Source organism: Setaria viridis, chromosome 8 (assembly GCF_005286985.2).
Source record: "Setaria viridis chromosome 8, Setaria_viridis_v4.0, whole genome shotgun sequence".
In the NCBI taxonomy this organism is placed as follows: Eukaryota; Viridiplantae; Streptophyta; class Magnoliopsida; order Poales; family Poaceae; genus Setaria; species Setaria viridis.
Genome location: NC_048270.2, coordinates 38,008,840 through 38,022,859, shown reverse-complemented (window position 1 = coordinate 38,022,859; position 14,020 = coordinate 38,008,840). Strand labels below are relative to the sequence as shown.

Here is a 14,020-nt window from a genome sequence, read left to right as displayed (position 1 = left end):
ATATTTAAAAATATTTTAATTATTGAGTGATGGGTTTTCAAACTCAAGACCTCATACTATATTGCATAATACTCAACCTCAAAGCAATTGTTGCATATTTACTTAGTATAATTCTTATGAGTAGTTCATTATAGTGCCTCAACAGTCTAAATAATGTCTCAAGATATTAAAGTAAATGACTCAAGCTATGTCTTTATGGGGTTAAGGTCAAAATTTAAAATATCTCAAAGATGTCCCTAATTATCTACATTGATATTTTACAAAATGACTTCAGAAATATCTCTATAGTTGAAAATGCCTAAGTGGTGTCTCGATACGTGTGACACTTTCTAAAGTGCCACAAAAAGTGTTTTTACCATATATTATGACATATTTATAAGGACAAATCATAAAATATCTATACAAAAGTATCTCTACGTGAGATTTTTGTTGTAGTGTGGGCTTTGATTTCGGTCAAGCCTAGCTCCCAAAATGCTTGTCTGTATCACCTCTCATCCCTCCATTATGCAGAATAGGAAAATATCTACCGGCTCCCACTACATGGCCAATCTATCCAAGCCATAACGTATCCGTCAGATCTTGTTCTTTCATGCCTCGGCAAGCCAACTACACCTCTACACTGATATGGGCAACCATCTCACATGCTTTTGCCCTAAGCACGTTGAGACAAGTCATAGAACGCCCCTACTGTAGGTTTTTCACCAAGATCTAACATACGAGAAAACAAGAACACAAAGACTTTCAAGGCCGCAATAGCCTAACCTTTTCTTCTCTCCTTCATTCCACATATGACAAAATACCCCCTTAATCTTGAGGTCTTCAAAGTAGTGCCGTGTGGTCTTCATCCGTAGCCATGAACAATGCCTTCTTCTCCTTCTTCGACTCATCACACTCCCATTGAAAGTGCCTATAGTTGTTACATTTCTAGCACCTTACTTTAGCCTTGTCGAGCTTTCGATTCTTGCCACCGTTTGTTCCCTAGACCTCCATTGCACTCGGGTTAGTAGCAAACACTCATCATTATCCCTCTCATCCATAGCCTTCCACTGGACTTTGCTGAGCAATACATGCTCAACACCTCATCATGATCACTACAACATAGCCTTTCCTGGAGTCTCCCAAAAACTTCTTCAGCGGTCTTGGTCATCAAGTCACCGAATTGCTCGATGGAAGCAACAATCTGCAAAAACTTGTTTGTAGCAGCTCTCAGATTTTTTTTTACCAAATATGAGTCCTCAATTTTGTCACCCAATCCACGAATCATGCTCAGGATCGAGTTTACTTTCATTGCGAAGTTGTCAATTGAATCGGTACTTTTCATCCTCAATCCATCCAGCTCTTCTCTAAGAGTTTGGACACGAGCATCCTTTACACGCTGAGCACCTTGGTACATTGTCTTGATGCACTCCCATGCCTCCTTTGATGTTTCCTTCTACAACACCGCCAACAAAGTCTCATGATTTTTGTGATATTCTAGTGCCCTTGCTATCACTTTTATGATATTTTGATGCATAAGGGATCCACAACACATTGCTCAGCCGATCAGCCCATGAAGATTTCTTGCCCTCTAACTTTAGCAGAATATCCCTCGATCGTCTATAAAAAATGCATGTTCCAATTATCGTCTGTATCTCTTAACCATTGCCTTCCTCCAAGTAGTAGAGTTTCTTGTATTCCTTAGTATACATTCATCTAGGGTAACCATTGTGTAGTTTTGCCATTTTGGTGTTGCATGTTGGCCACAACGCTAGCATGCCTTTGTTCGTTACTGCAGGAACCATGTGCAGGATTGGCAAGGAAAGGTGAGAAAAAAAATTGCCATGTTCATTGGTGTACGAGGAACCATGCATACTTAGGGGACATTTGGTTTGATACCAACGATAGACCTACCAATATTTTGGTCGTTGACTGGAAAATCTCAATGCGTTTGGTTTGATGCCCGTCGTTGGCGTGCCAACATCCCACACCCACGATGCAATTGTTTTCCACGCCTACGCGTGGGTGAATCGCGGGCGGGCATATCGGTCGCCAAATAATTGGTTCGCTGATGGAAAGGTGGGCTGCTGTGGGCAAAATCCAAACAGCCCCTTAGTGTTAGGCTTGCCCCATCACCATTAATAGATTAAGGGATCACACCAAGGCAGCCTATTGCTTGGTGGCACACATGTTGGCGGCAGCCCCTTGGGCGGTTTACAATCACACATTGCCAAGAGCGATCATTCAAGATGTCATTCACTTTTATTGTCACTAACCACTAAACCCCCAAACTCTTTAGTCCGATGACCTATCATTGTGATTCAAAATTTTGTTTAGGAATATGGAGGCGAAGGAGTAGGACATGAAACATAATTGAAAAGCAGACCACCATTGCCGCTGCAGACCAGTGAGACCGCAAGTACCTATTTTAAGGGCATGGTGAAATTGATCTCTAATGTGAGAGGCGACAATGGATGGAGAGAACAAGATGAATGGAAAGAGGTGGTGTGGTAGGGGAATAGAGTGTGGAGGCAAAATGCTTTGGGCTAGGTTGTTTTGTGACAGCTCACCGATTGATGCTGAGACCAAAACTATACGTCACAATGAACTTGGCTATGCGCATCGTGCTTCTTTTTCTTATAAAGGTGGAGCAATTTCTCTTGAAGCTGGAACATTTTCGAACTCGCACGCTGTGAGCACCTCCGATCCGATCCCATCGCTGATCTTCTTCCTGTGTTCCGATCCTCTTCTGAATTCTGATATTGCTTCTTTGTTCATCGTCCAAAGTATCCCTATTCGTCATTGCTTTTCATGAATTTCAATTGGTCGCTCAAAGGCTCCAACACAACATTGGTAGTTTCGTACTTGATGCAGTAACATCTTCCTTTCGGGTTCTACAGAATTTGGCGTAGATAAAGCGCTATTACAAGTTTTGATTCAAACCATGTACAGCACAAGCAGAGAAAGAAAAAACACAAGCGAGGAGCGAGCGAGCAAATGGACGAATTGGGAAACTGAACCATTCAGACACGAAATTACCAGTAAAGCAGAAACAAGGCCCAGAGAGAGAGAGAGAGAGAACGCCTTGGTCGATCAATCATATACCATGGGCTGGCCCCGTGCAGAACTCCTTCAGCTTGGATCCGGCGGTGGTATGGCACATCCGGTCGACATCAATACTCATCTTTTTGGCGGCCGCCCGGAACCCGCAGGTGCATCGCTTGCCCTTGCCGCCGAAGATAACATCCACCAGAAGATGTCCGCAGCAATACGGAGCGGCAACCTTTTCTTGCCATGGGTCGGCCGCCGCATGTAGAAGCAAAAGCGCGCATTCTTCATCACAAGGTCGCCGGAGCAATATACTTTGTCGACCAGGTGGAGCCCATCGACATCGGGCCGGCTTGCAGCGGCGGCGCCAGGCCGGCGATCATCGCCGCCAGCAGGACCAGAGCCGCCGCGGACTTGGGCGCCATGGATACGCCAGGCTAGCTGCTTCGTTAACTTGTTCTGCCTGTAGCTTAATGCTGGTGGTAGAGTAGTGATTGTTGCTTGGGTAGATGCTTCAATATCATGGCCTTTTGTAGGCGCCGTGCTCATTTCATTAGTGGTTAGTGATTCCCTCGTTCTAAGCGTGTTCCCTTTTTTTTAGCTACTTGTTGTCCTTGGTTGACGCATATATATGCAACGATAATCCATCAGCGAACGGCAGATAGATGATTAATGTCTCGTCGTGCGACACCCATGAGGTTGGGGACACATCGATCGATCGTGTCCGGCACTGCAAGCATGCAATTGCCTGATCCATAGACGCGCTTAGGCCAACTGCACCTTGTCGACCCACCCATCCTGTTCAGCGGTAACCTGCATTCGCGTTACATGCGTAAAGCTGCGCATTGGATGGGCCAAATATGCATGTCCTGTTCAGTGTGTGAATGGAATTATTTTAATCATCATTAAACTCCGCACGATCGGTGATGCTCTATACGCGATGTTCTGATCTTGGCGGCTCCTCACCACACACAAGGACCGTGGACTTATACCCTCTAAACAAAGACCCCGGACTTCCAATATCAAAACACATAGAACCGAACAAAGAATACTGACTTCACATTTTACCCTGCACTACAAATCTTTTCTTGTAGTAGTGACGCACAAGCTTAACCAGCCGATTTGTCAATGAAATAATCTCAAGAAACGAGCCACCGAATCCGCCGGAAGCTTCGAACTATATACAATCGGTGGTGAAATATGCGATAGCTGCCAACTCGACAACAAACGTAGTTGCAGCTCCTGGGGGCGGCGGTCGGGCCGGGCTTCAGCAGTGGCTGTGCACTGAAGCTGGTTGCTCCTATTGCCGTGCGGGCACCTCGCGCGATCGCCGAGCCTACCGAGGCAGGAGCTGCTGCCGCTACAAAGGTTAAAAAATCCGGCCACAAGCCTCGGTTCGTGCGTGCTCTTCTGGATGACGCTCCAACAAAGCCTACTGCAAAGGCGCTCGATAATGTCGTGAGCACTGCTGAGATTACGCAGAGGCCACTTACCGAGAAGGAGAAGCTTATGGCAGAGCTGGCGAAGGACAAGGAAAGGCTAGCCGGTGCACCTTCAGAGGGTTCAAGGGGGCCTCCCTCGGAAGCGACAAAGTCAGGTACGCATGTGGAGGTTCGGTTGCCTAAACTTCTCTTTTTTAGGTATGACGGGGCTTCGCGAGGGTTTCTGAGCGATCTGGAAAGGACGATGGGTGGTCCTGGTGAGCCGTGTGATGAGACCCATGTGAGGTTAAAGGTTAAACGCTATGCTGCAGGCTCCGAGCTGCCATCGAGATTGAAAGAGATGAACAAGGCACTGGGGACCGGGTTCAGGAAGGAAATTCTAGCAGCCCATGTGCCTGGCGAAGGTGAGGTTTATAACCCCTACAACTTGTCACTGGCTTGGGGGTCTGATGCGAAGGAAGGTGGTCATGGCGCAGATGCTGCGAGGGGATTGCCTGGCGGCGAGACCGGTGCTTTAGTTACTGAGGAAAGTGGGAGGGTTGGGGCTAGCGGAGTTGGCGGAAGGAAGACAGTGGTCGAAGCCGAGGCCATTGAGAAGTTGGCCGATTATGAGGGTGAGTTTTGCTAGGCTTGCTTTACAGAAATTGGTACGGAGCTTGGATGACGACGCGCTCACGAAGCTGAATGTTGGCCTAGAAAAGAAGGTTTGTTTCCTTCAATGTTGATTTACTCGACTCATTTTATTGGCTTCGCCGCAACTTTGATTGCGCTTCTCCATGTTTCTTCAAGCTCTTCACTGGGAGGCTTCGTTTCTTTGAGTAATTCTTCCTCTTTTGCAGGTTGCTTTTGCATCTGCCGTTGCTAAGGAGAGGATGGAATCGCGGGAAAAGGCTGCACTCGCGGAGGTGTTTGAGCTGAAAGTTAAGGTTGCTTCTCTTGAGAAGCAAAACGAGATCTTGGAGAACATTCACGTGGAGCTCAAAGCGTCGAACTCTCTTCTAAAAGAAAATAATGATCTCCTGGCGAAGACAACGTGAGAACTTGGGGAAAAATACGAAAAATTAGATGACAAAAGAGAGAGCCTCGAAGAGGAGAACGCGAAGCTGAAGGAACGCTTGGAGGAGGATGCCAAGTCTATTGAGAAACTTCGCGTCGGTGCAGAGAAGAATGCTCGGACTATCAGTGAATTAGAGCGAATCATCGAAGCAATGGGTCCGGAACTGGAGGAGAAGACAAAGCTCATCAATGAAGCCGAAGCTTTGTTAAAGGGGAAATTCGCTGAAGTCTACGAGACGTACAAAGCCTCGCTGCAAGTCTTCGGTGCTGAGCCACTCCCTTTGCTAGGCTTTTGTCTAGTACGATGACCTATCATTGTGATTCAAAATTTTGTTTGAGAATATGGAGGCGAAAGAGTAGGACATGAAACATAATTGAAAAGCAAACCACCATTGCCGCTACAGACCAGTGAGACCGCAAGTAAAGATTTTAGTGGCATGGTGAAGTTGATCTCCAATGTGAGAGGTGACAATGGATGGAGAGAACAAGATGAGTGGAAAGAGGTGGTGTGGTAGGGGAATAGAGTGTGGAGGCAAAATGCTTGGGGCTAGGTAGTTTTATGACACCGATTGATTCCGAGACCAAAGCTATACGTCACAATGAACTTGGCTATATCGCATCGTGCTTCGTTTTCTTATAAAGGTGGAGAAATTTCTTTTGAAGCTGGAAAATTTTTCCTATAAGGCTTGAATATTTTATCTTGAAGCTCGAACATTTTTCACGTAAGACTAGGACATCTTTTGCTTACATTGGAATATTTTTCTTATACAAAGCTAGAACTAGAATCTTCTTTTACTGAGTGGACCATTTTAAAAATGTTTAAGGTGTATAATTTGAAATTATCAAGTTAAATAAAAATGTTTCTAAAATATTTGCAAAATTGTTATAAAAATTTATTGAATAAGATGAACACAATTAAGAAAACGGGCCAACTCTTTCCCACAATGCTAGGCTTGGTCCCTTATCGTCCCACGTAGGCCCACCGCTTCCTCGCGATAGGCCCGTAATGGGCTGCCCGAAGTCATTTTGGAGTCCGGCGGCCAGAACGCCAACAAGGCCACGGCCAAAGCCAAGAAGAAGTCGAAGGAGCAGGGTTGTTCTTCGAACTCGCACACTGTGAGCACCTCCGATCCATCGCTCTTCTTCCTGTGGTCCGATCCTCTTCTGATATTGCTTCTTTGTTCATCGTCCAAAGTATCCCTATTCGCCATTGCTTTTCATGAATTTCAATTGCTGGCTCAAAGGCTCCAACGCAACATTGGTAGTTTCGTACTTGATGCAGTAACATCTTCGTTTCGGGTTCTACAGAATTTTATGAATTTTAAATAATTATTAATTTTAGGTGATGGACGGAAAAATCCGATCTTTGTATCTGGATCTAAAGTTAGGTATGGATTTGAAAGTTACGTGGGAAGCACATGATTTATCTGATCAAATATTTTAGAGCTTAGTGTTGAAACTAACATATCAACTGAAAACTTAACTACAAGAAGCGCATTGTTCCAGTTAATATTGTACCAACTAATAAAAAAACCCTGTGTCTAAAATCAACAATTTTAACCTTGTCCTGAAAATCTCATGGCTTCATGATGATCGCTTGTGTTACCTGAAACCTGAAACTTTTTTTTTGAAACGTAAAGGGGCAGGAGCACTTCCATTTCATACAAGGAGGAAAGAGATCGGTCTGTTTACAATATTAAGGTTACATAATGGAAGTTAAACTCAATGCTCATGACACCGGATTGCACTATTCTCTCCCTATTCAACACTCTGGCGCTCCACAGGCCTTTTACCGTAAGCGAATTTCTTCTTTGATGAGGAAGAAAACTTGTAACACAGAGCACTGGACACCCTCAAAAATCTTCCTGTTGTGCTCTTTCCATACATTCCATGCCGTATAGATGAGAACTGCTGCTGTTGCGCGTCTCTTTTCCTTCCTGACCGCTTTGATGGAGGAGCACCACCAGTCCTGAAGCTCCAAACCTGAAACTTTTTATCCGCTTGAAATTGTTACTTATTACGAGATGGCTTGCTTCAGGTCCAAATTCACCTAACCTAATCTATTATAGTACTGTGACGTATTCATTTGCTTTGTTTGTGATGTGAAGGTATCAGCCTTGGTGACTCTTGTGCTGTACTATATATACGTTTCTTCGTGTACAACATGGTCAGTTTCTCTGAAAAATGGTGGCATGCTGCGCTGGCTATTGCGTTGGCGTCGGCCTCCCTTGTGCTGTCCTGCTACCTGGTAGCCAAGCAGAATGTATGCTACCACACCGGGAGAACAAAATGCCGTCAAACCTCAGGACAGTGATGGTGGATGATCTTGGCAGAACACTACTAGCATCTGAAGGCTTGCAAGATAAGACGTCAGTAAGGGGCACCGTTTAGTGTTGCTTGCCCACAGTTAGTAGCCAGTACTATGTGTGTTGGAGGTATGCCCTAGAGGCAATCATAGAGATGATGATATTCCATTTGTATCCATGATTTGTATATTGTGTTCATTGAATATCCATTAAAGGCTACTTGAATTGATTTGCAATTATGTGAATTGTATGTGAAACTCTTTACTTGTATGGTTATTCTAAAGTTGTCCCTAGTCGGAGTTCATGTGAGGACACACATGAATATTAGACTAGCACATGTATTAGTTGATGACTATGTTTCACAAGTCATGGATATGGAGATGTTGAACTAATAATATGGACACATGTGGAGACATGTGCTAGGACTGACCCAACACGAGAAGTAGTTCTCTCTTTAAACAACATATACGTTTTGTCCTTAGACTTGAGATTGTCGCATGTATTCAAGATGTGGATCGACCTACTTAGGGGCTATCAAACGCTACGCCGTAACAGGGTAGTTATAAAGGTAGCTTTCGGGTTTGTCAAGAAGCATGCTATGAGACATGGTCAATCAAGATTGGATTTGCCCCTCTCTGATTGAGAGTGATATCTCTGGGCCCCTCGAGTGATCGGATCCGAAAACGCATGACCATGCTACGTACGGTTAAGAGTTAACCTACAAAGGGATTCCGAATCACAGGATCGAGAAAGAGCGGTCGGCTTGAAGCTAGACCAAATATCGTGAGGCAAAAGGAATAGCATGTATATTATGTTGTGATGGTTCGTCTGATATGATCTCCGTGTGCGTATAGGAGTTGGCACGTCTTGCTAGAGGCCGCTACCGACTATTAGGCCGAGTAGGAGTACTCGGGCCATGTCTATACGTATCTGAACCCATAGGGTCACACACTTAAGGGGTTGGAAGCCCAATTCGGATCTGATCCGAGTTGGATTAGGTTTAGAAGTACTAATGGGCCTCGGACCCAGAGGCCCGTCAGGAACCTCTATAAATAGAGGGGTGGGGGCGCCCTAGGGTTTACACCTTTTTGGCGAAACACATCTGCCGCGCCTCCACGCTCTCGCCTATTGCAACTCGCGGATCTAGCAGTCCGGCTTGCGACGCTTCCTCCCTGCACGTGTGGATACCTTGGAGGTGTTGCGCCTGCAGCACTCGGACGAGCCACGCCGAGCCACGACGAGCCACGACGAGCCGACGACGAGCCGCGACACGGGAGGCGATCTTGCTGCACGTGGAGGAGCTGCTGAGGAGCTGCTGGACGTTGACGTGATCGACTACGTACGACTACGTTGATCGACTACGTACGACTACGTTGATCGTCTTCACTACATCGACGCATATCTACATCTTCCGCACCAGTAGTGCGTCGAGTGGTAATCCCGTGATCCTTATACGGCAGTTCTTCCTGGTTTTACGCGGTAGAAATTTTGATTTGCGCTAGTGTAGCCTACCTCGTAACCCAACAATGTGCTATGTCTGCCGGTCCTTAGTTCAACTTCACTTTAATCTTAGAGTTACAATATTTGGGTGAATCCGTCGCTACCTTTAATGTCAGGTTGTTCTGACGGAAAGGATTGCAATAAGTGCCCAAGATAGCTCATCTACTATATATGAACCACAGCAAGCTTTCTCCTCAGGCATGGAGGGTACGCAAATGAGAATATCACTCACACACATCCATATTTGTTATGAAATGATGGATTTCTTGAACACAATTCATGCCATGCAAACTGCTTGTCAGTTTTCCACAACATACCTTGAATACATTCAACAATTTACAGTGAAGATCAATAAATAACTGTGCAAAAATTAAATAGCCAGAATTTCCAAAAAGGACCACTGAGGATCAATGGTGGTCACCCTTGGATGATGAGTGATTGACAACGTTGTGTTGGTTTGATGTTGCTTTTGGCTTGTGATGTGCAGATGTAGGATGCGACGTGGCGGTCGACGGCGTGCGGTGAAGGTCAAGCGAAAGGTTCATGCCGATGGACCAAGGGCGGTGAAGGATGAACGCGAGTGGGCTTGGACCGATGGACCCGAGAAGTCCGGGCGAAGTCATGGGCGGTCCACATGGTGCACGGAATGGCGAGAGGGCATGACATGATGGAGACAGCGTCGGTCGAGTCAAGCGGGAGGCTTGGCGGAGGCCGGACACGCGTCAATGGACGGTTTGGGTGGTTTGGACCTCAAAACCACTGCGCAGGCAGGTTTTCCGGTTTGGGCCTCAAAACCGGGGGCGAGCCTGGTGCGGCCGGAGCTTCGAGAAGGAGGGCACGTGGCGTCATCGCGAAGCTTGCGTCGAGGCGAAGCAAAGTCGTGAAGGCGGCGTGTCCGTCCGATGCGCGGATAAAAACTTGGACTAAAATGCCCCTGCGTGGGTAGTTATCTTAGTTGTAGCTGTAGGGGTAGTATAGTCTTTTGTCCTGGACTATAAATAGGGATGGGGGGCTGGTTATTTCAGCACCTCTTTGTTTAGCAACTCATTATCTATTTGCTTAGAGGCTAGTCATGTGCTTAAAGTGAGAAGAGAGAGGGAAATTAGAGAGTGATTACTCTTTTCTCTTAATTTCTTTATCTTTAGTGGGTGGATGAGGGGAGGAGGCTAGTCCTCATCTTGTATAGAAGATGTTCTCGTGATTTAGTGTTGTTTGTTGTCTCAAATTGTGCTAAATCTTTGATTCCCGAGCGTTTTTCTTTTTCTCTATTTTCGGAGCTATTTTTGGGGAACTTTCGTTCATCTTGTTTGAGCCCGAATCTCGTGAGTTTGGTTGAAGGGAAATGTTGCTAGGACCTTAGGGAGCATTTTTGATATGATCCCCCTTCAAATCCCTCACGAATCCGGCTTGAATTTTGAATTTTCCCAAATCGTGTTCTTGAGTTAGGGTTTTGATTTTCTTCAAGATTTGCAATGAATACTTGAGCTTTTTGAGAGTTGTCTCATGGATCTATTTGCCCTTGGGGTATTGTATCCTTGTCTCAAGTTTCGTTTCGAATCATGGAGTATCAAGGAAGGAATTTTGGATTGAAGTGTGGCCGGCGTTCTTTGTGTTCTTGGCTGTTCGTTCTCTGTTCTTCGTATCCTTCTGTTTGTGTGCGCAGGTGACGGAGCAGCGCTTCACTTGTTGCCAGGCCGTTCACAGCGAGCGGCACGCGGGCCGGTGGAAGCAAGCAGTGGCCCAGCAACCTTCGCAGGCCGGCAGCCCAGCGAGTTGGCAGGCTGCCCCAGGTGCTGATCGCTAGCAGGCCGTCTGGAGCTTGCGATCCAGGAGTAGCTGATGCGTCGTGGGCCAGACCAGGCCACAAGCACGGCGACAGGCCAAGCAACGAGCAGGCAAGCAGCGCAAGTAGCAGGTAGTGCCTTCGTGCCATGAAGAGTTGCTTTCTAGCTACAGTGATCAATGATTCGAGTAATCATGATTAGTTCTTTCACATGGCTGATAGCACTGTTCTAGTCCATGGTTGTTCGGTGTTAAATTAGCTTTTCTAATCCTCTGTTAATCCTAACACTTAGTCAATTAATACTTGTTCACTTGCTTGAGTACTTAATGTGTTTTATCACTTGCTAATCATGCTTAGTTCCTTAAATTAATCTTCTATGGCAGTTAGTTAATCACTACTTGTTTAGCTACTTTACATGATATATCTTTTGCTAATCAAGTCTAGTGGTTAATTATTTTGTTGTCTCATTTGCTAATCATGCCTAGCACTTTAGATTAATCTTTTTCTCTTGCTTGCTTAGTTGAGTGATTAGCTAGTAGTGATCTTGGTTAATCGTGTTTTGAGCAAACTTGTTAGAATCATTTTATGTCTTATTTCCGCTATGATTTGTGTGCCTCTTATCGTTCCTAGGGTGAGCCAGTCACGAGTTGACTTGCGTCATCTTGATGATTGAACGCACCGTGTGCTTTGGGGTTGCGTTTGGGATATAGGCCTTGTTTTCGTTGAGAATTTTTATAGGCTCCCATTCACCCTCCCTCTGGTCGCCCCTTCGGTCCTTCAACCACACAGCTACATTATTCGTATTATTCAACTGTTGCATTTTCAGTGTTATTATATATATGCACAAAATCAAAGAAATATTCAAACTTTCAGCATTAATATAGCCAGCAAAATGACAAGGAACTTCCAAACCAACCTCACAATTCTGACTTTACTGCTTTTCTAACATGTGTCGCATGGCCGACTTCCATTGTGTACGCACATCATTAGTCAAAGCTACCTTCAATTCATTGCTCTTTAGAGCTAAGGTCCTGTACGTTTTGAACATCTCTTCAAACTCACCGATCAACCGCTGATACCCATCCAGCAGATTCACTAAATATGCAAGCTTACAGTGCATTTTATTTAAGAAGCAATAATGCAAGGAGAAAGAGAAGGAGAAAAACAAAACCTGCACCTTAATTCGAGTTATCTTAGTGCAACCCTGGCCGACGAGGTCCACCGCCATTGTGCTCACACGATGACCAGCTCGTAGCCTCGTACTCGCTCCTGAGCTCCAGTCAGCTGGGAAGTTTGGGTATGGATATGGCACCAAGGCGAAGTTTGGGTGTCCTCGATGCCAACCGTGTCCTCATCGATCCAGCAGCGGTAATCTCAGTTATCTCTATGCTATCCGTTTTGGGGTTCCTCGGAAGCAAAAGTGGTTCCTGGTGCCTCTCGTACCTAGTGCCAGTGGTGGTCTTCCTGTCTCCTGCATCTGTGTTCCTATACTAGCCCTGATCAACATGGGACATTAGGGTATACACTTATAGGGTACATGTAGAGGCCATCCATGGAATCAGTACGTGCTACTCGAGAAAAAAAATAAAAATAAAGTAAATATATATCTTACTAGCCAGTAAGTGCCAGCACCATGGTTTGAGCCCATGATGTGTCTGCTTTAAACTTGAGCCAGTCCCACCTGACATCTGAACTCCCAGAATCATGTGTGTGCATCATGTCTTGATGTTTAGTTATGGACCAATTAAGACTCCAGTCGCATCAGTAGCCTTGGTGATTATATTTGCAAATGTAGTACTCACACGTACTGGTGAATTCCAACTTTGTGCAGAAGATAGTGCAAGAAATCTCAAGTGGTACAGTACATATTGTTTGATCAATAGAGCTATATGCAGTTTGATCAATAATGTCGTTATAATATCACAACACATTAATTTCATTAAGATCAAGGACTATTAGTGTCTTTGAGTGTATATATGTTTGTACTAGCTAGCCCCGATCGATCGATATGGGAACATGAACCTTATGCATAAACGGGATATGCAGCAAACGTAAATGAAGTCAGTGCAGCTCAAGGAGAAGGGGAGACCATCCTCCTTCTTCAACCTTAGAGGTCTGCTACCTCATTCCATTTTATAGGTAAAAATAGATACAAAAGGGATCCAACAGTCTTGCAAATTGCAGTGCCAAAGAGGGAGCCAACAAGAAGGCCGAAGCTGGAGGCTGGCGTTCGGTGCAGTGTGCCAGCACAAGCTGATGAACGCGCTAGGGTAAAAGATGTCTGTCCGGAGGATTGATGCTAGTGCTGGGAGCATGCTTCTTCTTCTCAGTTCTGAAATTACAGTGAATTGAAAAAAAAATCTTTGATGCTGATCGGTTGTGGGAACCGTACCATACACGTACTATTTCCTGTCTAATACGTACAGTGCTGGTTTGCTAGACACAAAGAAAAGTTTAATTATCGATCATTAGGTGTGTCTAATCTATCAGAAATTCATACTTATCTGTTGCCTCTATCTCTGGCCCTTTGTTTAATTTGTGATATCCCAAGACACTTCTCTCCAAGGTGTGTGCCATGCCTGAGTACATACTCTGTGAGGTGGCCAAGCACATATATATTGCTCTCGATAGCGATACCCTAGCTCAAATAGCTATTGCGGGTTATAGCGGCAGATATTATTCCTTGAAATCAAGTGGAGACAGATTAATAGTTCGTTGAATTTTTTTTTTGTTTCTTGAAAGTCTGAAACCACATCTCCATTACTCAATCGTTTTAATTGTTGACTTACTGCTCAAAATATAGTCATCTTGGCTGTTCCCATCCACCAACTTGTCCTACTAAATGGCATATAGTTCAGCTCAAAACCTCACTTATTCTTGAGTACGACGTATGACTTATTTATTTTATG

At 45.0% G+C, this 14,020-nt stretch overlaps 2 long non-coding RNA genes across 2 annotated transcripts; both read left to right on the top strand.

Moving 5' to 3' along the window:
* Window positions 1–4,499: 4,499 nt before the first annotated feature.
* On the top strand, window positions 4,500–6,184 carry LOC140223622 (uncharacterized). The gene is made up of 2 exons (XR_011898990.1): window positions 4,500–5,170; window positions 5,306–6,184. It is a non-coding gene; the product is annotated as an uncharacterized lncRNA (long non-coding RNA).
* Window positions 6,185–10,341: 4,157 nt separating this feature from the next.
* LOC117866397 (uncharacterized) lies at window positions 10,342–13,610 on the top strand. Its single transcript, XR_011899046.1, has 2 exons — window positions 10,342–13,224; window positions 13,296–13,610. It is a non-coding gene; the product is annotated as an uncharacterized lncRNA (long non-coding RNA).
* Window positions 13,611–14,020: the final 410 nt, after the last annotated feature.